The following is a 27,337-nucleotide window of genomic DNA, read 5'->3' as shown; positions in this document are numbered from 1 at the left end:
TCCTTTTTCCTAGGCTCACCTGTGCTCCCAGCTGCTCTGTCTCCCCCAGCAGTGCAGGAGGACAGGGAATGGGGGCTGTGGCCACCCCCCAGCAGCTCCTCTTTGCTGCCCCTTCCCCTGCGCCACCATGTTTCTCTCTATGGTGGCTGCAGGGGGCTCTGCAGCGCCCCTCCCGCTGCCCCCCCCCCCCCCCCCCCGCCGGGTGCTCGCAGGGCCGTTCCTCACACTGTTTTCCTCACGCTGTGCGGGTTTCGCCCTTTCCTGAGCGTGCTTTCCCCGAGGTGCCCGCAGCCTCCCGGCGGGGCTCAGCTCCGCCCTGCGGCGGGAAGCCAGCGGGAACTGGCGGGAACCTGCGCCGCCTCAGCGGGGCCGCGCGAGCGGCGGGAACCGGCGCCACCTCAAGGGGGCCGCGCGGGAGGCTGGAACCGGCCAGAACCAGGGCCGCCTCAGGGGGGCAGCCCTGCAGCCACTGCCGGGGCACCAGCAGCCAGCGCCATTCTATAGGCTTATTTAGCATTTATGCAGTTAATTATGTTTGGAGTTTAGTCCTCCGAACACACTAATCATGGCAGCCCTCTCAAGGGGAAAGCCAGGGCTCGCTGCAGCGCTGGTGCTAGTGAGGAGAAGGGATGGGTCCGTGCGGGCGAAAGGAGGGCCTTCTCCCAGGCCGCTGCGCTGCACCCCACTGCTGGGGCAGGGCGGCAGGGATCTGCCTCGTGAGGGCCAATGGAGTGGTTACCCAGTGCCAAGAGAAGCACCTTCCAGTGGCAGATCCTGAAATGACCCTGTGGAGTCCGGCACCCTGATCCACTGGAAGTGAGTAAAGTGCTCGAATGGCTGGCAGTTGCTGGCTTTGAGGGAGGAGGCTTTGGATTAGGCTTTTTAACAGCAATCAAGGGATCTTTGAATACTGAAGAAACTTTTACCTGCACTCAGCATCAGGCACTATTTGAATGTGTCAGCTGGAAAAAAGTGCTAAGTCCAAGTGTGTAAGCTACTTGGTCCCCTGGGAACCCATTTCATATTTACTTCCAATTCTATTTCAGGATGTACAGCCTGAATTTCTTATGTTGTCCTCAGGACCATAGAGAAAGAATCAGTCCACTCTAATTCAAGACAATCCAGGCTGATTTGTCGAAGTCTCTCCCCTGCAGCACTGGGATGCTGCCAGCTCTGACCGATGCCTGCACCGTGTCAGAAATGACAGGCACGAAGACATCAGCTGTCGATACTGCTCAGCATCCTGTGGCGGTTCTTTGATGTGCTTGAGTCCTGGTTGTACTTGAAGTAAATCCCGTTCTGCCTGTGGTGGGGATTGCGATCCATCAAGCTTGAGTGGCTTGGATCATCAGGTAGGTGAATGGTCTTAACTGAGTGAAAGAATTCAGGTGAGTGCTGGGTTTGTTCAAGGGCTTCAGTCTCTGTCATGGTTGATGAAATTCTTACCCTACACAAAGTATGTGAGAAGAGGTTTTTACAAGAAATACAGGATGTGTAATGTACCATGCCCTCACAGACTTAGTCATTAAAACTGAGGTTGGACCAAATGTTGACCAGCAAAGAGATCCTGGTGATTTCTTTACTGTTTGGAAAGGATTTTGTGCCAAAATGCAGCAGGATGCGCATGATTCCTGAGGTACCCAGGCTGTGGTTAAAGGAACAATGCTCTTTTTAAAGTTACAGTAGTTACAAATGCCACTACATGGAGCTGAGGCTACCTAATAGCTCTGTTAGAGATATTTGGTTCTTTCTCTACATTTTAATTATTTTCCATAAATGATGCCTAAGGCTGATTTGGTTAGAAAGATTCAGGCTAAGCAATTTCAGAGATACGGTCTATAGGATAGACCTCTGTAGAGGGCAGGGGCTATAGGAGATTTTCCTTCAAATAAATAAATGCATACGTCTTTGGTGAGTGGCAGTTGAAGGCAGACACAGTCTCCTTCCTTTTTTACTTTCTTTGAAATACATGAACAAGGTTTGACTCATGGGAAATACAGTTAATTCTGATAACCTTTGTGGGCTCCTGGTTTCTGTGCAGGGAGGAGAGAACTACCACTCTGTGTCCAGGCTTTAACTGGAGTTACTCTCCCAGGGGGATGTAGAGCTGCTGTCCTGCAGGTGGACACGGGTCGTGCAAGCATGGCTTGGACATAGCTATTTGGCCATCTCTTTGTAGACTTCATGTACATTAGAAGTAGAGAATTGTGAGAGAGATTTATAGTTAATTAAGAATTAGTTTTATAATCTAATCTTACTTTTTATTATAATTCAGGCTAATGGAGCTGTACTCAGTCATTCATGTACCAAGGCCAGAACTTTGAAAACGGGTTCCAACTTTGACTGAAAGGTGCAACTGAATTCACCACATCCCTCTCAATTATACTGATGAATAATTTGCTTATGCTATTTGAGGATGCTTGCAGGGTAGAAGTAATTAATCTTTGTGTCTGGTTTCCCTGAAGAATGTTCCCCATTTCCTGAAATATAACAGCTTGTGCTGGATGTGCGCTGCCTGTCTCCTTGTCATTATATCCCTGCTGAAACATTTCCGGTGGCAAAGCAGAAGCAGAAATGTGCTACAAAACTGCGTATCTCAAATTGCATGCTGCTGAAATGGACATTTTAGTGAACTGCCCAAAGTCTGGAAATGATTCATGCTGACTAGTTGGGAAATACTTTCAAATAATGAATAAATTTGCAGGAATCGGAGACGGCTCATGAAAGATTAATGATAGTAGAGAAGACCTTCCCACCTCCTCCCCCCTTAAGTTTCAGCATCAGGTGTCTAGCTTGTACTTCTCCTGCTTTTGAAGTTACTGCAACAATGCTGATTCATTCCAGAGGAGAACTACGCTCAGAATAATTTTAGGGTATCCATTATATTTAAGGGTTTGGAATGGGGGAAATCCCTCCTATTTTCTCCAGGAAAATTACTTCTGATTTCTAACTTTCGCATTTGTTTTAATTTACCACTGCATTTTCTTTGTAGTGGTTAATGAAGGCTATACTATTACCAGAAATTAGGTTCTTCTCATAATTAGAAGGAGATGTTCATTTTATTAGCCTGTTTTATTATGGTCAGTATTCATTTCAATGCTTAATTATTCCTCCTCCTGTCTGCTTATAAATTTGCCAGTTGTTTAGAAACACTTGCCCTGGCATTGGCATTAGTTTGTTTTCTGCTAGCGTACAACACTGTCAGCTTTGCTCTGGGTTATATTTGGCCTATCGATGAAGAAATCTGATTTTTAGGACAACAAATGCTCAACCCTCCTAGCTAAAAGTAACCAGAAATTGTATCTCCTTAGCACTGGCATCTGTGGGAAATGTAGCTGTGGATACATGATGCTGTATGTTACATAAAATACTTGATGTCCTGTTGCATGGTTTAAGATAGGCCAGGGGGAAACAGGATCTGTTGAGAGCCTTCTTGTAAAGTTTTTCTAAAGGAATCACAGCCAGGAGGGCCTGATGATCCCTGGATAGAAGGGCAGTCCTAAATAAGCTGTGAGAAGGCTGTAACTGGGGCGGAAAGCTGAGCTGTGGTGTCAGGATTCAGGAACCCAGCACAAAAATCCAGAGTGTAAAGACTCTGTGAAGGTGCCCTGATGGAGCCAGGTGCTGTGGCAGGGGCTCAGGGTGGCAACATTCAGGAGAAAGTACCGGGTGAATTGGACCGTTAATGAAGATGATGCCAGGGGGTGAATCCTGTCTGCATTTGAAATCTGTGCTGCCTGTGACTGCACAGCTGCATAGTCAGTAAAGGGCCTTGTTGATCAAATTGTGGGATTTCTAAATCAGAGAGTTAAGTGCTACTCGGCACAGTTTGTTTCATTATCCATAATGATAGGCTGGACTGCCGTGCATTTCCAGCTATGCTTTTTTTTTACCCTGAGCCGTGTTTGAAAGGATTGGTGTAGCTTGGCTGATAACTGTGGAGCAGAAAGAAAATGGTTTCTTAAAAATAGCTGAGCCTACACTAGGGAGCTCATTATTTTTGCTGTACTGAAAGACACTTCATTCACTAAGACAGGCTTCCATCAAAGAAACCATCAATGCAACCTGCCATCATCTGTCACAATACCTTGTTCTCTTCTCCATAATTAAAATACAGTATGGCCTATTCGTTACCCCCTTGGCAGCATGTTCCCCACTGTTTGGCTTATGCAGCCTTGCTGAATACAGGGCCAAATGCTAAAAAAGAATTCTCAATGAGCTGCCCTGAGATTGGTACGCGAGGGGATTATAATTCCTCAGTAAAGGTAAAAGTGTCTTTGAGCTGTTACACGGGAACTACAAATACATCATTTCAATTTTTGCATCATAAACCACTCATTCCCATTTTACATTGCACTGCAGAGGGTAAACTCAAATGGATGTAACATCATTACTTGTGTTTCTGTGCTGTTTGAGGCAACACAGTTTATTCACTGTTCCATTTCCTTGGCTTTACTAGACACTGAGGGATGCAGGATTCTGTGAAGCCAGATGGAGTATGTATGAACTGCCGGACTAACCTCCTAAGCAGATTTAATGGATGACAAATACTGAGCAGGAGTGAAAAATGCTGCTCCATTGTGGTAGAAAAAACCTAAACAGGTCTTAGACTCTTCTGTGATCTCCTAGCTTCTGCTATCTTACTATGCAATTTAGCTTTTAACATCCTAGAGATTAAAGTGCCCACAGTACAAATTAGAGGATGCCCATTACATTAAAATACTCTGCATGGCACAGATCATTTCTGCAACACTTATTTTTCTAATGGTCAGAAATTCAGCGCCAAAAGGGAAAACTTTCCCACCCCCCCAACCTCCTTTTTTTTCCTAAGTAGAATTATTTTTTTTCCCTTTTATAAGCAGATAGTGGAGCTAATAAAGATAGAAATCAAGTTTTTCTAGAAACGGCTAACTGGGTTGACTATAATTTATTTGCAGTATAGTAGCAGTCAATTTTAAACTGAAAGAAGGTAGTTTTAGATTAGATATTAGGAAGAAATTCTTTACTGTGAGGGTGGCAAGATGCTAGCACAGGTTGCCCAGAGAATTTGTGGATGCCCCATCCCTGGCAGTGTTCAAAGCCAGGACGGATGGAAGTTTGAGCAGCCTGGGTTAGTGGAAGGTGTCCCTGCCCAGGGCAGGGGGTTGGAACTAGATGATATTTAAGGTCCCTTCCAACCCAAACTGTTCTATGATTCTGTGATCTTCTTTGCAATCATGTATCCTGAAAATTGTTGTTGCTGCAAAGTTCTTACAATTAAAAGTTGAAAATGAGAATTACATATTTAAATGACAAATATCTGCAGAAAGGACTGTCTGGTATGCACTGAGAATAATCTTAAAGCATCAGTGGACTTTTTCTAGAAAGTTTGTTAAGGCACAAATGGAGAAGGGAAAAAATGGACAGAAAAGCATGAACATATGGTTAGTATTTTGGAAACATAAAGTTCACAGTACTAATCTCTAAGTACAGTAGAACTGGGAGGTGACACTGGCAAAAGTAAGTTCCGTTGTCCAAAGTGAGAAAATTGCCACTGATAATGAATGTAGTAACGACAGTGGTGAAATTTGCCTTGTGTTGATTATCTGGCATATTGATTAGCTGCTCTCTGTAAATGCCATCTAGAGCCAATTAACCACCCTTTTTTTCAGTGTCACTTTTTGATGTCATTATCTTCACATGCACTGCAGTTACATTTACAATTCTAAAATACTACACTGTTGATGCAAGAGTTATACATTGTACTAACCTGTGCAGCTCCCTTTTCTGACACTCAAGAGTGGCAAGAATTTGATACGAAGGAAGGGCATATGGTTTTTCCACCTCAGTGTTCCCCTGAGAGTCTTTTCTGAAATGGGAGTCTACCATCCAGCTCTCATTTTTCAACTACCCATGTTAGCTGTGCTTATCTTTTGTAAGCTGCAGTTTTCCACTAGGGTAGCACTCCCTGTTTTCATGCTGGGTAAATGGCCCAGATGTCTGTTCCAGAGATTTGCACTGGCGCAGCTATATCAAGATTTGGCTGTTAATGAAACTAGTCCCAAGGGCAGGTGATCCCTCATTTCTACCAGGGAATCTACAAGACCCTGTTGGCAGAGGCTGAATCAGTGATGTATCTGTCCAGGTCTACTTTGCAGCCAGTACCACTGGGAGACTGTTCCTGGGGACATCTGTTTGGTGAAAAAGGAGATGCCAGGACATCGTGTTATGAGCCTTGGGAAAGACGGTTTGCATCTGTTTCAGAAATAGGCTTCCAAATGGCTCCTTTCTTAAAATGGTAATCTGTGCTGTGTACTCTATGGACCCTCTGCAAAACACTGATTACCTTAGGCATACACGAACCTCAGGTTAATGAGTTGTGATCCCAGAAGCACAGGGGAGGTATGTCTAGCTGTGATAGCAAGTGACAGATTTGGACAGAAAGAGCTGACTATCATTATTCATTCTTCTTTTCTTTCTTCTTTTTTTTTTTTTTTTTTTGTTTCTCTCCCCTTCATGCCTCTTGAGATTGTCCTCCATACCCTCAGAGGGTAGAGATCTTAAAATGAGACATTTGTCTCTCAAAGCTTCAAAACTCCCTTTTTAGATGTGTGTTGAAAAAAACTCACATTTTTTTTTTTTTTGTACCACAGAATACGAAAATACATTATTTTTCTTTGCAGATAGTTTGGGCAAGTTTCCTTGCTTGCACCTTCCCCTCACTCTGAGTTATTATAGAAAGTGGTATCTGGTAGTGTGAATAATGCTGTGCTCCTGCCAACAGGCACAGAACACATTGGCTGTAGATCTCATAAATGTCAGAGGTATATAAGGAAGGTAATAGGGGATAATTCAAATCCGAAAAACAAAGGGGTTGAAGTGCAAATTTTGGCTTAGCTGATGTTTATCCTGAACTTTTATAGACCTCTGAGAAATGGGTGTTCTTGAAAAGCAAATTGCAATTACAGTTTAGCACTGATTTATCATAAAGCAGCTTAATGAAGAAGTTTCACTGAATGCTTTGTGGGCTGTTATTGAAATGCAGCCTTAAATCTTCCAGGGACTGTTAGCACCCCTACACTAATGAGGCCTTTTAACAGCAGTTACTGTCTTACCCAAGAGAAATTGCAGGCAGACAGCACTAGGAGGTTCTGAGGAAACTGTGGGACTGTACTGAGCAGACAGTAGACGCTCCTGATACTTTTCTTGAGAGAAGAGGTTTGCCCAGTGAAACCTGATTAAATATTTCTACTTTTCTCCATTTTTATATACAAATGATTGCAGCTTGGCACTTGAAGTCTGTGAAGGGGCACTGTGAATTTCTTGGCATTCTTGGGCAACACACACTGCTCTTCCTTAGTATGAAGTAACTGCAATCATCCAAACCCTTCTCAATGCATAAGTGCTTCAGGGCATTCCTGATCCTTCTCTGGACCAAAGTCCAGAGAAGCTTCCACAGAGTCCCATTCTTTTAGTAAAAAGAAAATCTCAGCTTTGATTTTGTTCTCCTTCCTTATCCTGTCTCTAAAGGTGTCAGAGCCTCTGCCTTCTCCTTATCCAGTTTTTCACCTCTTGCTCTCGAGACATTTGTGATTTTCTGTTTTGCATTTATCATCTTACAGGCTGCAGTTCTACCCTTTTCTACACCTGGAACTTAACCATGTCTCTGATGACCTGTATCCAGTAACTTACTGCTGAAGTTCTTTCTCAGACTTTAAATCTGTGCTGCTTTTCTCTTTTTTTCCGTATGTTTGACCATAGGCATCTCAACATCGGAGACATGATGTGCCATATTTCCTGTCTCGTCAGGATGTGTGAGAGGGATGTAGTTGGCAGGAGGATCCTGTTACTTTAGTCTCTGGTTAACTATTCAGTCTGAATGTAAATGGGGTTTATGCTAACAAGTGCTGCTCATTCCTCTCTTCCCTGTGTCAAAGATATCTGCCTGTCATGTTTCAGGCTATACTTTCTCACACCATGAACTTTTTGAACAGGGCCCATCTTCATAGCACAGTGAATGGCAGAGTCATTCTACTAAGTGGTGTTGGAGCAGATATTAATGGCAGTAGTGTAACTGGGGTATGGCCACAATGCATTAGAGTGTAACAGGCAACTGCTCATCATTTCACAGTAAGAATTTCTTCCAATTTCTTCCAATTTCTTACCAATAGCTTTGGTAACCGTTAGAAACCACGCTCTGTTCCTAATTACAGAGTGACTCACGATAACTCTGCCGTCCTCCAGATAACTGCAATTAACTTGTATCACTGCTGTAGTTTGTTAAGTATGATTTAGTTATAAGAGACTCATTTTTGCAGCTCAGTTAAAGGTACATTTGGTTTTTCAATAGACTCAGGAAAGACACACAGTATTTGTTTTATTTCAGGCTAAATGAAATGTAGAAATCTCATGAAATGTAATGGGTTCAATTACTCTGGGAGGAATCCCTAAAGTTTTATTTCACATCCTTGTGTTATAACAGGGAATGTGCTTCACCAAAGGAAGCTGCTGAAAATACAGTTGGGACTGTTCATTGCTTGGTAGAAGAAATGCCAAGCTTTTTCAAAGGGTGGGTTAAATTGAAAACAATCCACCCCACCCCCAATGTTCCTGCAGGGTTGTATTTTCAAGTTTAATTCTGCTCTTGTCCTCAGCAGCCTGCTCACTCTGGCTTGCTGTCCTAATGAACAGAAGAGGAGGAAGACTCTGAAAGCAGCTCCCACAACTGTGGGCACTGTCTTTACTCCATATAAACCATCTATGCCTTTTGAGTAGCTTCAAAACAAGCATTCTAATTCTATAACCCCAGCAATTCTAGTAGTGGACGGTATACTACTATTTCTAAGTGGGAATATGAATTTAGGTCTTTTTCAGCAGAGCTCCATTCACCCCAATTTTCCCTTATACTGAATTGTATTTTACTAGTGGGGCATAAATCATTGGCTGAATTGGCAAATGCACAATTGCCAGGCAAAATTCATGATCTTTGGCAGACCTGACTGAAGTTTTGGGATCAAACATGCAACAGTTGGAAGCAAGGATGAAAGAAAAGAAAGATCTTCTAATGATTTAAAATAGTTACTGTATTTTCTCTGTTTATAACATCACCATATCATAATAAAAAAAAAATAGCTTTACAACATGGCTTACTGTTGCTGCAAATGTTTTTCACAGAGCTTCAAACTGCTCCAAACCTTTCTACAGAAAGCAGTAAAGATCAGATCCAGATTTGAATTCTAAGTTTGTTAACAATTTAGCATTGCTGGTCTACTTTAGGCCTTTACAAGTTATGAGTTAGAATTAGGAGCTGAACTTAAGTGCTGTGGTAAAACAGAAGAGTCAAAGTTATTCAGACATGTTTCAGTCTTTTTTTCTAGAGGTTAGAGGCATTTCTACTCTATAGAGATACCGCTGCTTCTCCTACTTTGAGGATTAACAGACAGAATATGATGACAACTGGCAGCATGTTACTGTGGCATGTGTCCCCGGGTTACTGAAGATGAAGAGGAAAATGCTCAACATCTCCATATTCTCTTAACTTGGTGGGTTGAAGATGTCTGAGTGCTTAAGGAGTTTGTGTGAACTGCTTTGTTTTTCACCCAGTAAGGGTGATAATGCAGTAACTACACTAGGACAGTCTAGGGGTTTGCTTGGGGCGGTTATTTTAGGGATGAGTAAACCTTTAGACCTCTCTACAGGTGGCATCCAGGATGCAAAGATGCTTATCCTTTCTGCCTTTAGATCGAGCTCTCTTGTGAATTTGCAGTGGTATTGTACTGCCAGGAAATAGTTGAGGAGGCTGATAGACATGCTCTTAGAATGAAATGCTTGAAATGCTTGACCCCGTCTCTCTAGGTCAAGATAGAAGCAGACTGGTAAAACTGTTGAAAGGAACTTGTTCTGCTCCAGCCCGTAAGATACCTGCACTGTACAAAAGTGCTGAGATTCCTTTAAATGAAATATTTATTGAAGTGAGCATCAGATTTTTACTGTTCTGTTACCTGGATGAGAAGCGTCTGCAGTCTGTACAGCATGAGTAGATGAGGAAGCAGACTGAATCCCCTACAGGTCAGCTGCTCCCATTTTGTCACTGCTGCAGCATTGATTCTTAAGGATCTACCCAGGTTGCAAATGGGTGTCTGACCTCACAGAGAGTAAATGGGGCTGCTATTAGCATTCTCCTGTTCTTTCTAATAAATCTCTTTCCACTTGCCAGAAAAGAGGCTTTTACCTCTAGCGGTTTGTTCTTATTACAGAAAGCATATTGAAGAATTAGAAAAGGTGCAGGAGGGAGTAACTAGCAGGATAAAAGGTCTCAATGGTTTAGAGCTGTGTGGAGAGGTTAAGAAAATTAAGCTTGAATTCATTAGAAGACAGGAGATTAGGAGAGGACATGATTGAAATGTAAAATTCTGGATGGGGAAGGTGGATGGAGCTGAAGCTGTGCGGGAGCAAGTTAGAAACGAGAGTGTAGGAACTAAAACTAAGAAACAGAGATGCAAGAAGATAGAAAAACTAATGCATCGAGTCGATTTTTAAAAGGAAGTGCAAGCAATACTTTTTAGGCAGAAGAAGAACGAACTGGAAAAGATGAGAAAGTGGGGAGACTAAGGAAGAACATTGGTAGGATGCCACTTTATAGCCCCCAAACCAGCTGGATTTCAATATATGTCTAGCTGTCATTAGTATATCTCTGTCTTAAGTGAAAGCCAGTGCTTGATATGGAAGTTACAGCCCTTACACGACTATAACTCTTAACAGCAGGGGAAGTGCTGGAGTGCTGGGTGTTACTTGCCTTAATAACCCAAAGCCATAAGTAGGGTCTACCTTGCCTAACTGGATATGATAGCACTGAGCTCATTAGGGCCCACTGTGTCAGCACACCTGGAAGGTGGGGAACTAGTGTAACCATACATCTGTAGGGAACAGTGAAGACAAGGTAGCTCCAGAACCAGCAATGATGGAGCAACATTTTGGTTGAGAATTTCTGTAAATGGGCTATACCATTGTAGTGTTCTTGGACCAATGATTATTGGCATAAATTGATGCTGAAATAGCATCACCCCAATTAAAACAGGCCTATGACAAAGTCTTCCCATAATAATGGGTGACTTAATTCTTCTAGATATTTGGCCTGTCCTTATGGTCTTAAAGGGCCTACGGTAGTTGGGTTGCTGACTGCAAGTCCCTTTGGACTGTGTCTCATGCAAATGCCTAAATGTGCCCATGTCTTGCTGTGAGGCCAGTTCCCTGACCTTGTATGCTGTGTGTTTGACTGTTGGATATGGGTAAACCCAGCTCACAGTGGGTTTGGGTTTGTTCCATCTGTGTTCAGCAAACCTTTCTCATTAATCAAAACCAAATGGCTGCCTTTCACAGATGCTACCCAACTCTAGAGTAGAAACTGCCAGAAACTAAGTGAACCTTTTTCTCACCTGTAAACAAGTCATTTTAGAACCCCCAGGTGATCTTGCAGCTCATGAGATTTAAATTGCAACCACACCAAAACCCAAGCACTCAGATATTTGCATATCATGTGGAATTTTACACCAGTTGTACTGGAGTTCAAAGATGTGTATTTCCAGGGGCTGGCATTTCCTGATGCACTAGAAGGAAGGTAGGGATACAGCTGCTGAGCATGTGCTGCCTGCAGATTCAGGAAGGAAGGAAAATGAAAGCCTAGAAGGATGCTCTGGACTATAATTTCCAGAAGCATTTCAGAGGGAGCCTACAAAGAATTCAGTTTGTCTGTCAGATTTTCCAGCTTCTCTGCTGTTTGTAACAAGGGTTGGAGGGACAATTCCCATGGGGCCAACAGTATTTACACAACTAACAACTTTCATTTGGAAGCTGCAAATAGAAAGTTAACTCTACAAGCAAAATGCCCTAGTGAGGCGAAAGGGCTGCTGTAAAGACACATTAATTGGCAGTTCTTCTCCTTGCCAAAGTCACATTGTCATGATGCATGCTCATATTTTTAAAATGGCTGTGCAACAAGGAAGAACTCACTGCAGGCACTTCTGCAGTTAATGTTGAGGAAGTGGCCAGAGCATGGCCTGATCTTTATACAGTAACCGCTTCTGTCTATCCCTTTGTATTTTCTGTAGGGTTCTGCTGCAATGCCACCAAGTGCTTCAGAAAAGAAGCACCAGAACAGTCTTCCTAAAGTGCAGTTTGTTCTGCAGAGCTCCCATAAATTAGGCTTCATGATTATAGAGTTCACTATAAGGGAATCCTAAGGTGTCTTCCAACTACCTGCAGCTCATAATACCTGCCCCTGCTGATTCCCTCGAGCACTAGTCACTCCTGGATTCAAGAGTAGCCCCTTGAGGATAATGGCAATCTGTAAATTAAAATAGTCCACAAATCAGAGCATCCAACCCAGTGCCTGAACACTTTAGGTCAAGGTCAGGTATGTGTGCAACTGTAGATAACAGATACCTTTGGATCCCCTGTTGCCCCTACTGGTTTCCATCTGGATCAAAAGCTCTGAGGAGATTCCCCATAAAGCAAATGCAAAAAGCAGCCCTTTATATGTCCCTTCCGATCATGTTTACTCTCTAAGCACTTTGTGCTTGCTCCAAGATGGGGTGATTAATATCCTGTTAGCGCAGGGCTTCTTGCTGATAGCCTTATCTAGTTATTAAATGTAACACTGGATTGGTACTGGTTTTCAGTTGAATAAGAATGGGCCGTTTGGAAAAGGTTGAGAATCGTGGTGCTATCCTGTACTTCCACAACATCCTTCCTTGGCTTGTGCTGGCTTCCTGCAGTGTTGAATTGCAATTCTTCAGTGAGACTCCATGCTCTCTCTGAAAGCGAGGTGTTTAAACACATAATTGCCCATGTATGCAAGCCTGGGGGAAAGGTTGCATCTTCCTTCCAGCACCTGCCTGGTGCACAAACTGGATAAATAAAAAGCCTGCAGCCTCTCATAATAAAATATGCTTGCTGCTCCAGCTCTTCTGCTGAGTTACAACTTTGGAAGTCAGCGTAACTTCTGCATCTTCTGGATGAAATGCATGCAACTGACATTTGTGACACAGCTGTATTTTACATGGGTGAAGCTCCTACTGTAAATTGTACCACATTAACTGCTGAGCTCTTTGCTTCTAGGGTCTGTTTAACATTTGGCAGCACTGAGATGGGAATGGGAGCCCTGCATTTTCAGGTCAGCTGAAAGAACTGTGCTGTGCTTTCCACTGCCTCAATTCTTAACAACAGTATAGTTGCAACTACAAACTTGAATCTATCTGAAAGAGGTGATTTGATCAAACACTTTTAATTAATTAATGGAAGTGCTTTTACCATTCTCTGAATGTCATCTTTTATTGGAGAGAAATTGGTCTGTAATTTTATATGATCCTGTACTGCTTTTATTCTGTTAATTTCATGCCCATTATTGCTCAGCTTCTTTATATCTAATGAAACTTTCACTCAATTAAATTGATGATCTTTTCTACATGCTATCATTAGTATCAAGGCAAGTCAGAGTGACTCCTCTTAAGCCTAAGATCCCTGGCAGTATTGATTCTGTTTTTATTGCCTATCTCCATCTGGGAATGCATTCTGAGTTTACCAGTGTGGGAGACAAAGGGGACTGTAACAGGGATTCTCAGCATCCTTTGGCTGTCTGTGTAACCATGGTCACATCGCTTAATCTGGCCATGCCTCACTGACAAGTGCTTCATCTGTCATTATGGTGTATTTATGTGTTATGCTTTTGGGGGCAGAGTCTGTGTGTAGCACAGTTGGACACCATCTCTGTTGCGCTATACAGGTGCTCTTTGCTAGAAATATCAATAATAAATACTGCTGGGGTGGTAGGAGAGAGTTGTATTTTTTTCCACATGGCCCTTTGTGTATCAGACCTGAGTGCAGACAGGGAAGTGCTGGGCTTTGTTCCTCATTAGAACCAGCCCATTGTTTCTTGGTGCTAATGTTCTCTAGCTCTGCCCCTGTTCATTTAGTTTCCTGAGTTAAATGGTAGCTGTTAATTACTTTGCACATATGCTGGGGTTTCACTGCAATGAGGGGACTGCTTGGCTCAGCACAGCTATGTGCTGTTGATGAGGAGAGCTTGTTTCCTCTGGCAGTGTGGCAGAAGCAGACTTTAACAGTTAACCTGTGTGGTCACAGTGTCCTGCTTGACATTGCTGGGTCTTCCCAGACCGCAGCTTGCTAAAGCCTGTCTCATCGGTGCAGCAAGCAGTTGCTGAAGTTCTTTCCAGAAATGGAAACACAGCACACAACTGTGTTTCTACCACATCAGAAAAGATCATCCCATACTAGCAAAAGCTTTCACAGGCCAGCAGGCAGGAAAAATGTTCACATCTCCTCAGGCAGAAAGCCATCAGTTGTGTGCTGGTGCTAATTAGCAAAATTCTGATTAAGTCGTTGGAGCAGTGCCAGTTTGCACCAGATGAGGAGCTGATCCATGTGGAGTTGGTTGATATGGCATGACATATATATATATATATATATATATATATATATATATATATAGCGTGGGCTGGGAGTGCTCTGAGGGTATGGAAGCTGTACGCTGAAAGCAGAGGCCAGAGTAGCAGCAATGCAGTCCCAGTACCAGTTTAGTCTGGATTTCTTTTCTGGTACTTTATTTACTTATTATATATGTCTAGATAGATAGGCATATATCTGTATTTTAAAAAGAATAAATCGTTTTATGTGTACACAGCGTATGTGTGTACCTACCTTTCCAGTGTGTACTGAGGAGTTGCTAAAGCTTGCAAGATCCAGCAGCAGGTGGTTAAGCTATCAGCTGCACGCAGACATACTGGCTGCCTCAAGGGGATCCCCCTGGGCAGAAGGACTACAGGCACTGTACTTCTGGCCTAAGGGAGCTGGTTAGGAAATAAGTTTATTGCCCCTTCAGCTTACCAAACATTGCATTTATAGGAAAATCAATCAAATACAGACAAAACATAGTCGGTTTTGGGGTTTTTTTTGAAAAATTTGGAACTCTTTTCAGCTCTGGTCATAAATATACATTCTTAATATAGTATCTTAACATTTCAAATTATCTATCACCTTAGTCTTCCAGTTATCCCATACCCACACACATACGTTGTTCCACTTCAGTATCTGAAAATGTTTCTAGATGTAATGAGTGAATCACCATCTGCAGAAAGACATGAGTTCAGTGTGTTTTAGGTTTCTTGCATGAAATTTTTATAGAGATAAATATATATATATATATCTCCATTTTTCTTTCTTGATCATTACTGGTATCTACATTCAAGTGTGGTAAGCTTAGAGGGAGAAGTTTATGGGGCCATATTTTTGTCCTTCCAAGTTTGTTACAGAGGTGTATAGTTCAGCAATATTAATTAAAAAGAAATGGAAAGATGATATTCTTAAAAGCACAAGTTTGACCTATTTCTCTTCCTCTCATCTAGCTAAGCCCACACAGTTATACACTTGAAACTCATTTAGTGAAAACACTGAGCACATTATAGATTTGAACTTATTGAATAAATGGAGACTAACGTATGGTCCTCTCTGGTGCTAACATACTGGAAAAATCCACCTTCAAAACAGATGTGCCTAATGGTGGACAAGTATGGGGGTGGGGGTGGTGTACTAATTTTTTCTGCAGTTGGTAGAAAATTTTCCTCATCATGTACTTTTCAATGGCAAAATATTATTCTTATTAGGTACTTACTTACCAGGACCTCTGAGTTTAATGTCAAGGTAAGCTGAGTTGGGAGGGAATATTCTTCAAGCTATGGACTAAAAAGCCTTTTATGTAGCTACAATGAACACATTGGTCTTTCCCCAATAAACTGTGTATGTTCCCTCTTTCTGGGGTCAGATCCACAAGCAAGGAGGTTGCCTCTGCTTGAAAAGCTGATCTGTGAACTGTGAATGCTGGTCATTATGCTATCCTCAGTCTCATGCTATCTAGCTGTACAGGTTGTAGCTGGCTAATCTGCATGCAAAAGAATCCCTTTCCTTGTCATTTAAATGGTGAAACCTCTGGGATGAAATGGAGAAGCTGTTTTAAGGCTCTGTAGCAGTACTGCATGGTACTTGGCTGGAAAAAAAAATGCAGTATGCTGGTACATTGAAAAGATGGACTGTCAGAAAAGAACAAAAGCCTGATCATGCAGAGTGATGGATGAACTGTGATAGTTTGTCACCACATCTCTGGGGATTGCTCTATTTTTCCTGCTCAAGAAAATGAGCATTTCAGCTTCATTTACAATATTTTGCAATTTCTAACAAAGACAAGAGGCGTCATTTAGTGTTGTATTGTCATTCTGGAAGAATGCTGGTGGCTTTTAGCCTGCCACAGACTGAAATTATGTTTGGGGTTTTTTCCCCCACTTTTTGTGATGGATCCCAACCAATTATTTGACCCACTGAGCACAGTGGAGGTCCAGCAGGTGTGTAAATGCTTCTGAGTGTTCATGAGCAGTTTAAGAGAACCTGCTGAAGTGAGGCTGGGGGAAATAATAAGATGTGCACAGCTGTTGTAGACATTTTAGAGTGCATGCTTGCCATCACAACTCTGGAAAAAAAAGATACTGAGTCTGGAAGCACTATTTATCTAGGGCTATGGGACTATCAGCTTAGAGTTGCAAGACTAAAAGACATGACTGGCTAAAGATGTGATGGAAAGTGCTCTGGGAATGGATTCAGCAACTGAAGAGCCCTTGGATGTAATGAAGCTAAAGGTGCAGAGACACAAGTCAGTGACCCTTTAAGGAATTGCCATTCCAAATCATCTGTGAAATCATCAAAATGACAGTTCCCACCTCATAGTCAGCAGGTGCTTGAGAATTATGGAAAGCTTTAGATACAGATTTTTATTTTTTTTTTGTTAGTTCAGGTAGGAGGATGGCTGACTGAAGCTTGAGGTGTCTGTAACATTCAAAGACAGGTCTGGGTGTGTCATGTAAAATGAAATCAAAGACCTGGATTTTAGTTAAGCACTTCAGTAGAGCAGTGTTCCATTGTAGCCTATGATATCCTTTCACTTCTTGTGTTGATGAATGGTTCCTTTTGCCAGCCAGCATGTACTAACGTGGGTTTGCTCAAAAATACATAGTTCAGCTTCTGAGCCTTAAAGCTGCAACTGTTCTCAATGGAGTGTTGCCTAGGGGGAGTAAAATCTTAGCAGTTCAGGCGATGGTAGGAAATCAAGCTTGCAGATGCAAATGTGAAGAAGCATCACAAGGAGCACACATGGCTACCACGGCTGCAGCCAAAGGACATCCCTCACTCCCAGGTCTTGGGAATCAACCACATTAATTTAGGTCTAGCTGCAGTGGTTTGACGATGCAACTGAACTTCTAGGTCCTTTTTTTTTTTCTTCATCTATTTTGGTTTTTGTTTTTTTCTTTTTCCCTTTTTCTCCCCTGGCAGTTGCATGAAACAACTTTGCCTCAACTCTATATTTTTCTGAATAATGAATTGGAGTTTTGCTAGGAGGAGATGCATTTCTGTTTTGTGCAGTTCTTTGTGATGAGTGTGGTGGGAGTGTTTGTCTCCCCCAGCTGCTTTCATTGTGGCCAGCTGCAGAACAATTGGTGAGACACCATCTGGCTTTCCCTAATTTTCTCCAGCTGTAGGTATAATCAGCAGGGTGATTGCAAAGTCTCTTTTCCATCCATACAAAAACTCTGGAAAACATATGCAGCGATGCATGGATGTGTAATAGGAGATTGAAAACATGCCTTGGTTTTCAGAGAGGTAGAAGACCCGCATTAAATATATTGTACAAGTTTTAAAGCATTTTGGTTAATGTGCATCTGGTGAATGAACTTATGATGGTCAGCTGCTCCAGCTTATCTGGGTTTGGCATTTCTCAGTCCAGGTGTGTGGGGGAAGGGAGGGGGGGACACAAGCACAATGAGGTTTCCTGTTTGTAAGGGACAGAGAACCCTTCTGCAAGTTTTTGCCTGTTTAGATGCATTTTGATTTTAGTCTCTTAAATCAGGGAAAGTTTTCTTACATACAGGGCTGGTGAGGACTTACCATGTTACGCCTTGCAGAAGCCAGCAAGATAATCATTAACTTTTTGTCTATCTTGTCTCATAAAAGTATCAGGATTAAGCCCAGCTTGTGCTAGTGCAGCTCTGCTCTCTCCACTGTGCTTGCTGCATCAGGTGTGATATTTCAGACGTGCTGAACACCTGTAACTCCCATTGTGTTCAGCTGCTAAATCATTCAGTGAAACAGATCTTCCAGAACAGCCAGTGTGGGAGGGTTTCTTTTACTGCTCTTTACCTTGGAGCTTGCCTGGATTTTAGTTGATCTGAATGCAATGTGGTTTTTCAAAAATAGCTGCTGATGGCATGATCTCCTGCTCCTTCTGTTTCATGAAATCAGGTATGGTACTACATTCCCAGTGGCTTGAAGTCTTGATGGATGGGGACCGAAGTGTTGTCTTGGACTGGTAAAATACTGTGTGACTGAACGGTGCTGACATTGCTTAAAGCCATGTCTACTGTAAACCTCTGTAGTGTAGGTTTGTGTAATGTTCTAGTTGTATTTTAATTATTTAAGTAGTGCAAAGTACAAATAGCTAATGAAGCACGTTAATAATAGATTGTAGGGCTAAGGATTATGACAAACCTGCACAGGGGTGTAAAGGAGTAACAGTATGGAAGGAGGATTATTTAAAGGCAGATAGCATTTAAGGTCTATTATGTATTTCAAAGTTTATTTTTTAGTTAAAGTAGCCAGTACTCATATTCATTCACTTCTACTAAGAATCATTGCTTTAGTAAAAATAGAAACAGATACTTCCCTCCCTTGTGGGTGAAATTAATGTTGTCCAGAGAGAAATATGAGAATGTTCTAGAGGGGATAGGTTTTTCCACTTTGCTTGTTTTAGCAGAGGTTCTGGAAGGTGCAGGAGGCAATGCAGTATCCCATGATAGTCTGTTTTTTACCATCATGGGAGACCAGAGTTTCAAATGTGTAAGGGGGAGAAAACGGTGGGCAGCTAAATGTCCATTTAGAATATATGAGAAGGGGAGGATTTCATGTAAAGTGTTAGCAGTGCTCTAGTGACAATAATGCATAGCTGGTGCCCGAGCAGCTGAGAATCTGCACTTCACTGTATTTCAGACTCCTGAAGAAGCTGGGGGGCACACTCTGCCCTGGCCTCTTGCAAGGCCTGGTCAAACACCATGTTTGTCCTTGAAACACTACCAGCATAGTGAAAGAAACGTGCACATCCCTGAAGAAATTGTAGTTGAGCTAAATATCAGAATACAATTGTGATTTGAGTTTAGTATGAGTTTGTGGGCGGGCTGAGCTTAGTTTTGGCACTGGGGGAATTGCAGATATCTCTGACTTTAAAGGATGACTCCTTTGTTAAGCCCAAGCTGCTCACAGGCTAGAGATGGGAAGATTTATAGCAAGCAGCAGTTAATGTATTAATTACTGTCATATGAAAAAACACACTTGTGTTTCAAGAATAAAATACAAGGCTACAAGGCAAGGGGAAGGGTATGTGTCTGAGTTTGGTAAGAGCAATCTTAGTTTAAAAAAATACAAAGACAAAAAGCTGTTTAAAAGAAAGTGATCAATTCTACTTGTATCAAGACTATTAATCTTGCTTCTAGTTCAAAGGAAAATAAACTATCAAAAAAGCCAAACCCAACAACAAAAAAGTTCCTCCATTGTACCTAGCAGAAATAGCTGCATAAAAGCTCTTCAGTAGAATTTGAATTTCTGATTAATTAGACTGCAGTGTTAATTAGTGCCAGTAGTCCTGAGACAAATCTGGTAATTAGTGAGTTGCTTATCCAGGGGGGCAGCCCAGCAGAACACCTGCTTTAGAGTGGCTCCTGGATGCAAATAAAAGATTTGTGGTATTGTGGCAGTGCTGTTCATTTTTCTACTTCTGTGCCTTGTCCTGCAACCAGTTTTATGGAAGTTTGAGTTTGTGAGCAATTTCTCTGAAATCATAAGAAGTATGGCATTCTTTTAGGGTGACAATGCCAAGCCACGTATTACCTAGCAAATGTGAAGATGGTTACTGTGGATCTGAAATATGTTATTCCCAATTGTTTGGACTGGTGTAATTAACAGTCAATCAGGCTTGTGTAAATGGATTAACTGTACCTCAGGCTCTCAAGACAAATGTGTATAAACCTCAGACCCCAAATTGAATCTGATCCACAAGAGGTTTAAATCAAAAGATAGGCATGTGAATTCTTCTTTAAAGAGAAGACATGTCTGATTACATAAGGTCCCTCCTGGTCATCACGTGGTGACGGGGTAGTGGTTGGTTAGAGCAGCTCCTGTTCAGCTCTGATGAGGACAGAACCACCAGAAACCTGTAGAACAGGGGTCCTCAAACTTTTTAAACAGGGGGCCGGCACGCGCGGATGAAGTGGTAGGCAGTCATCTGTGACTGCTTGGTTTCCTCCCCCCACGGGGGGTGTTCTGTGAATACCGGGGGCTGGATTGAGGACCCTGGGGGCCTTATCTGGCCTGCGGGCTGTAGTTTGAGGACCCCTGGTCCTCTTATTTCTGAGACTCTTGTCTAGGAACTCCTTGTGGGGTTTTACATGTTCATAGCAATACTGATAAATGAAGAGTTGTTTCTTAATTAAATCCCTTTGTATTTTGACCACTTTTTTTTTTTTTCTTCTGAAAAGGTATTTAGCTGTTGCTCAGTTAAGTTATGGAACAGCCATTACAAATTTTAGGCTTATGGGAAGTTCAGTGTGAGCAATAGCTCAGGACTGTGGCATTAGGAAAAGATGTTTGAACATAGCTCTGAGCACTAATTAGTTGTCCTAGGAAGGAAAGAATACTGTCTCCATTCCTGCCAAAGGTTTTGTGTTGAGCACAGAAATGTTTGTATCCTGACCAGATACACTGTCTGCTTGGAGATCATTTTGGTGGTTTTTTACCTGTTTTTTTTTAACAGTTACGTTCAAGATTAACATATCACTTGGCCTTAATTAAGGATGTGGTTGGCTGAATAACAAATATAGCACTGGAAGTGTCCAGGTGCCCTTTGGGGCAAGGTTCATCCACATTAAATGTCACAGGTGCTTCCTTGGTAGTGATCTCTTCTGTAATGTGAAGCATTGGCAGCTTAAGGGCAGGCTATAAGAAAGGTGAGATTTGGAGCAATGTACTCCATCTGAACTTGACACTTATTGTTGACAGAGCTCTGATCTGCTTAAGGTCAAGAGGCAGAATGTTTGTGTCCACATAGAGTGGTACTGAAAACTGGAGTTTTAAAAGTGCTGGAGAAAAAGGGATTGTTGCTAAGGAAATGGGCTTATTTAATAGTCTTTCTCAACCAGGCTGTTCCCCATCGACTCGAATATGGTCATTCTTAACTTGATGCAAATAGAAGCAAAATGCATCCCTTGGCTATAAGCCAAGCAGACTCAGCAGAATCTTGAAAGAAAAATAAAGCACCAATCAAGTTAGCAAATAAAAGTGGAGATTTGTGTCTTTCCTCTGAGGATACTTGATGGTTTTTAAAAAGTCTTGTGACCAGAAACCTTAAAATTTTCCAGTGCAGGTTTATCAGCACGTGAAAAATGCTCCACAGAAATACTTTGGTCTCTGATTTTTTTTTTAAGGAAAATTCAATCTAGTTTTATCGTATTTTGTACAAGCAAATAAAAATACCAAAAGACACAAGTTAAAATACTGTGAAAAGCAACCATGGTATAGGCTAGTATTTCATCCTGTCGGTGCCTTAGCCTTTTGGGGATGGAGATTTATCTAAGTAACTATATGTGAGAAAATCTCGATAATGTGTTAGGTGGAGCTAGTATCTCTTGCTAGACCCATGGATCTCATTATAAGGGAAAGAAAAATATGGTTTGGGGCATTCAGGCCCATCCTTGGTCCTGAAATATAAGCCAGTTCCCTAGTCATGGGCCATCATGTGGAGGCGAAAATGGACACAATACCCAGCATGGCTATGTTTTAGGCTGGCTAACAGGTGAAAATTTTAAGGGCAGGCAGTCCTGGTCAACAAAACAGACAATCTCTTATGAGAATAGTATTGTGTCAGGGCTTTTTTTCTTAACTGGCCTTCTCAATGGGAGGGAGAAAAGAGACTGCTTCTTCCTTGCTCTGGTGTGTAGGAATGATGAGTGTCATCAGGGCTGGGCTTTCCTGAGATAATAGCAGCAATGCCATGAGGATAGCCCAAGTTTATTTTGCAGTAGGCTGCCAATCTGGTCTAGGTCAGAGGAGGAATAGTGTTATCAGCTACAAAGTGAGGCCCTCTGGGGACCCTGTCAGTGCTCTTGTGAGATGCAAATTACATGATGGTTGATGCTTGATACTTACAATACTTGGGCTAAGTCTATATGACACAGCCCAGATACCAGCTTTGGTGATGGATGATGCTGTACAGCTGAAGCTATAGGTCTTCAACATGAAGTTACCTCATTTCTGTACACAGTCAAACCCTCAGTGTTTCTACAAAGGCAAAATGATAAACAGTAGCTCACAGCAGACAGTACACTAAGATTTCTCACTGGGGCTCTGCTTTCAGCTGGACTGAATTGGGTAGCTCATTGCAACTATTAGCTAAATGCACCTATACAGAGCAGCTGTAATTACAAAATCTATAGCTTTATGGAAATCAGAGCTGGAGTGCAAGAGACCTTGTGGACTTGCAGTCTATCATAATAACCTCTTCAGGTCGATAAATGCTGTGAACAGCAAGCCAAATCCATCCTTTCTAACCTATCTCAGTTTTGAGAAAGGGCAAATGCTAAGGTTAAATGTAAACAATACCCTGATGATGGACATGACAAAACGGCCCACATGCAAAGGTTGTGGTTGAAATGATTCAGAACCATTCAGCCTTGTTAACAGTGTTGCCCTGGAGCTATCAAGGTAGATGAGAAAACTGAGATTTTTCTGACTGTTTCTAGATTTGCTGGAGGCCTTCAGCCTTTTGGGTGTTACCTGAGCTGTGAAGGAAGATCAGGAAAATTATGAACTCTGCGGAAACAGTGCCAAGGTATTTAATGGTGCTCCCTGCTCAACCTCAAAATGTAAAAAATGTTTCTTAATTTCTATTTGTACCACAGTGGGGGGACTAAAATATATATATATATATTCCCAATACTTGAAATCCTCTTGTGCATTCTCCTTTGATGCTGTTTCCAAGCAGGGTTTCCAGAGTAATGAAATACGAGACAGTCAGTGATGGCTCAGCTGAAAAGAAATTGGCCTGGTAAGGAGAGGCTCAGCATATGTGCCCCTTTGGGTGCACCATCTTAAATCACTCTTACACTCTGAATTGTCTATTCCTGATAAATCTGTTCAACTTCGCTGGGTTTGGAGTGTGTGGAATTAATGCATCCTTGTGGGATATGTTCCAGCTTAATTCAGACTTGTGTAATTCACTGCATTAGAAATGGCCCAAAGTGATACTTCTTGCTGTGATAGTTTTGCCTATTTTTGTTTTAAAACAAAAGGGCAACTGCCATGCAAAGTACCTTTGAGAGCCATCAACATTTGGAATATCTGTCACTGTAAATAAATTCGGAGTGTTCATTGCCTATCTGGAATCATGCTGTAAAGTGATCAGAGCAGAGACTTTAGTTTGTTTTCATTTATACAGAGCTGCTGATGTGTGACTGGTTCCAAGAAGACAATTAATGAAAACACACCCTTACTTGATGTCAAAAGGAATTCCCCAAACCTTCTTGTCCTTGGTGCATCTTCCCATCAGCATGTGTGGCTTACTGAGCAAATTCAGTTGTATATCTAAGTGAAAGTAAGACAAACTGTGGATGGAGGAAGTGAAATTCATGAGTTCACAATGGCCTCCATAGGAAAGCCGTCAATGGATGTACTCAGAAACATCCTTGATATGTCATCCACTCTTAGGGGAAAAAAACATGTTGCAAACATACCAGTTTAAACATTTTCTAATTAGCTACATGTTCTACATGATATCATGTATATTATATATTTGCATATGACCTTCCTGATTTTCATTAGGGGAGAAGAGTGGGATAAATAACATTTCAGGGAGACTGAGAGTGTACCCCAGTAACTATGTGAGGCTAGAGGTTCAGCATATTATACTATTCAAAAGAGGAAGGGGTGAGTGAGCAAGGAACCACGGTGGTGTGGAGAATGTCCTCTGCATAACTGCTGTGTGAACAGATGGAAGCGTGGGGCTGGGGAAGGACCCAGGTGAACCTGTTAGGGGCAGAGACAGAAGCATAGTGATTGCATTAGATTTCTTTAGGTTGGAGTCAGTCTTGCTTTGAAGGTCTCTCTCCAACCCCTGACAGGTTGCTATAGATTTAATTTTCCTATCATACAGACTTCTGAGAACTGGTGCCTGAAATATCTGGCTAAGTGATAAATACTTCTAATAACAGATCGCTTGAACGCCTGTGGTTTCTGGCTAGGTCATTTTGAAGCAAAACTCTGGGCTGCTAGGGCACTCTGATGATGAAACAAACTATTAGCTTTTTACTTGCAGTTTAATTAAGTCTAACGGGCTGGATTTGCTTGACTGGAGGACACTGGAAGTGATCCATTACTGTCAGTCCTGGACTGTGCTAATTGCCCTAACTCAGGAAGTAATTTGGAGAGGTTCTACTGGAGTTTCTCCACCAGGAAAAAGCTCTCCATTGGGAAGAGAAGAGCTTGATTCAAGGTGAGAGTTTATACTGGTAGTTTTGCATTGTCCTGGAGGGAGGTATGTTCTTTCCCCAGAGACGCTCCAGCAGAGCTGAGCCAGCCAGAGCAGTATCTGCTGCAGGATGAGCCTGTGCTGAGCATGCTTTGCCAGTGTGCTTGCCCTCGGGCTAGGAGAGTTCTGCTGCTGAGACACAGCCTTTTGGTACCTGGGGAAAGCAGGTTTTTTTGCTAGAAAAAGTTTTTTGGCTAGAAAAGGAGATTATTCCAGTTCAGCATTTGTGCTCACAAGCTTCTTTCCATTCTCAATCTAATGGTCTTTACTTAGAGGAATGCATTTCTTTTATTTTGGGAAATCTGCTTGTCACTTCATTAGACCACTTACAGCTGAGTGACTGGGAATTTAATTTTCTTCCTTTCTTTGCTACCATTGAAGAATCCTTCCCCATCTCTCATGTCACGCTGTCACATTGAAATGATGTTTGTGCTACAGGGATGCTGTAGCACAGTTCCTCAGCTCAGTACTAATAAGACTTCTCTTATTCTGGTTTGGTGTCACCCAGTCTTGCTTCCTGTGTTATAAAATCCTGTTGCTTAAACAGCTTAGTGATGTGACACATTGTTTTTAAATTCTCCTGGCAGGGTTAAGAACACAGGCGTGATACTGGAGGCAATAGAGACCTTTAGGTATGTGATAGTGAGATTTTGTCACTTCTAACTTGACCGTTGATAAAGTACTTGAATGGAACAACTATGGAGTAATGTCCTCGACATGAGTACACAGGGCAGCCCTTACCCTAACAGTAGATTATTCCCTTGTTTCTGCGGAGGAAGGAAGGATTTAATCTTACAAGTTTTATGAAAATGTCTGCACCTCACGTCCTGGTAAGAATACCAAAAATTAAATTTGCATGGGTAGGAGGGTTGTCTGTGCTTATGTCTGATTGCTTAGAAGACCAAGGGCATCACTAAATCCTTTGCTGTTTGATTCACAAATGGTTTCTAAAGGACTAGCAGTATTTCATCTGCATACAAAGAAAGGAACAGGAGGAGTATAAATAAGCATGCATCATAGCTACCAGTACCATGTAGTCTGAAAAAGGTGAATTTTCTTAGTATGGCTCTTCAGATGACAAGAAGCCAGTTGTCTATGATATTGTCATTGTCAGATGCAAAAGCAAAAGAAAGAAAGCAGGAAAACTAGCAGTCGTCATTATTTTAAGTTGTTTGGCTTCAGAAAGTTTATCTTTCCTTGCATCAGTGATGTATGGCTGCGGAGGATGATTGATAGCAGAATGTGCCTAAACAATAGCTCAATCATTTGTGTTAGAAAACAAACAGAAAACCAACACGTGATCAGAACAATCTAAAAGAGAAGGAAGCTGCAAACATTTAAAAAGTTTTTATTTTTCTTTCTGATAAGGGTTGTCTCATTCGTTTGGTTCTGGAGGCTTTTATAAAACATAGGAAAAACGATATTTTTTGGTTTGTGGCTTTTTGTCATTACATTTAAAATGGAAAAAAAGTTCAATTCTTCACATCAGTGCTGCATATTTTATCCCCACCCCCACCCCCCAGTACAACTGTAAGAATGCAAGAAAGATTGCCTGTATAGGATTTAAAGCATTTCCAGTTGACAGCATTATTAAACTGAGAGTAGCCTTTTGGCAGTGCATAGTTTATTCTGGTAGTTTAGAATCTCGCTCTCTCTGCATGTATGTTTATGTATGTATATGCTCACGCACATAGAAAAGTACTTACCTCCTTTCTATAGGTATATATGTATTTGTTTACTGTGCTGTTTTTTAAATATTTCATGTCAGTAGAGCTGAATATATTCTGAAGGGAGGAGGTGTGCTACTTTAATGGTGCTGCAGGAGACACTGCTCTGTGTAAGCAGACTTGTCAGGGCCCGTTACATCCTGCTCCAGGTGGGAGATGCTTGTGAACTAGTGTCCCAGATCTAGACATTTACTGTAACTAAGCAAAGTACTCCAAGTAAGAATGTAGGGAGCTGGAGATGATGACAATTTCCTTTCAAACACTTAGAAGGATTTATGTTTCCTTGTTTCTTTCTGGGAGAAGAAAGTGGTGAAATGTTGGCTTAATTCCAGCTGAACAGAGCGTTCATTTTTGGCTTTGACATTAGAGTAATTCAGGGCAGGGACGCTTAGAAATTTGCTCTGTATCCATTGGTTTCAGAGGAACATCAAGCTCCATGATGTGAAGTTTCAGGTTCAACGCTAACTAGATTGAACAAGCAGCCCCTGGTGCCTTCTGGCTAGGCTGCTCGCTCCCCATCCTGACTTACCCCTGCACTGGAACAGAAATCTTTCAGTTTATTTTTTTTCTTTCTTTCTTTCTTCCCCTCCCTAGTGACCCATTTCCTTTATCTATGAAATGAATGAACTCCCATCAGAGACTTGTCTCTTGATACCTGCCCTTGAAATTCCAGAAACTGAAAAAGAAGAGGGTATAGCAGTGCATCTGAAAAACTTATCTTCCACAACTTTGTATCACCATTGTATTGCAATTTTCTGCCTCTGTTCTCTAGCTGACCTATACCTTTAATAGAAAATTTTCTCCTATATTTCTCATAGTCAAAAGTTGCCTTATCTTCAAGGAACAAGAAAATAGGTTCATTACTCAAAGAAAGACAAGGAGATGTCATCCCATGCTTTTTTGAGTGTTTTGTTTAGGTTTTATAAGTGGCCACTTACTGAACTGA

The 27,337-nt window shown here is 41.8% G+C and overlaps 1 protein-coding gene across 3 annotated transcripts in view; it reads left to right on the top strand.

Moving 5' to 3' along the window:
- The first annotated feature begins 416 nt into the window (after window positions 1-416).
- The window catches only part of GALNT9 (polypeptide N-acetylgalactosaminyltransferase 9), a 313,510-nt gene continuing 286,589 nt past the window's right edge, over window positions 417-27,337 (top strand). For 2 of the 3 annotated variants that reach the window (XM_080373517.1, XM_080373516.1), the window contains exon 1: window positions 417-1,352. The gene's annotated coding sequence lies outside the window, so the exon portion shown is untranslated. Of the gene's footprint in view, window positions 1,353-9,487; window positions 9,522-27,337 lie in introns of those variants that run through there. The other variant, XM_080373515.1, reaches the window with a different exon arrangement.

The sequence above is a fragment of the Falco punctatus genome (assembly GCF_963210335.1).
Source record: "Falco punctatus genome assembly, chromosome: 1".
NCBI lineage: Eukaryota > Metazoa > Chordata > Aves > Falconiformes > Falconidae > Falco > Falco punctatus.
This window is presented reverse-complemented; position numbering and strand designations above follow the sequence as displayed.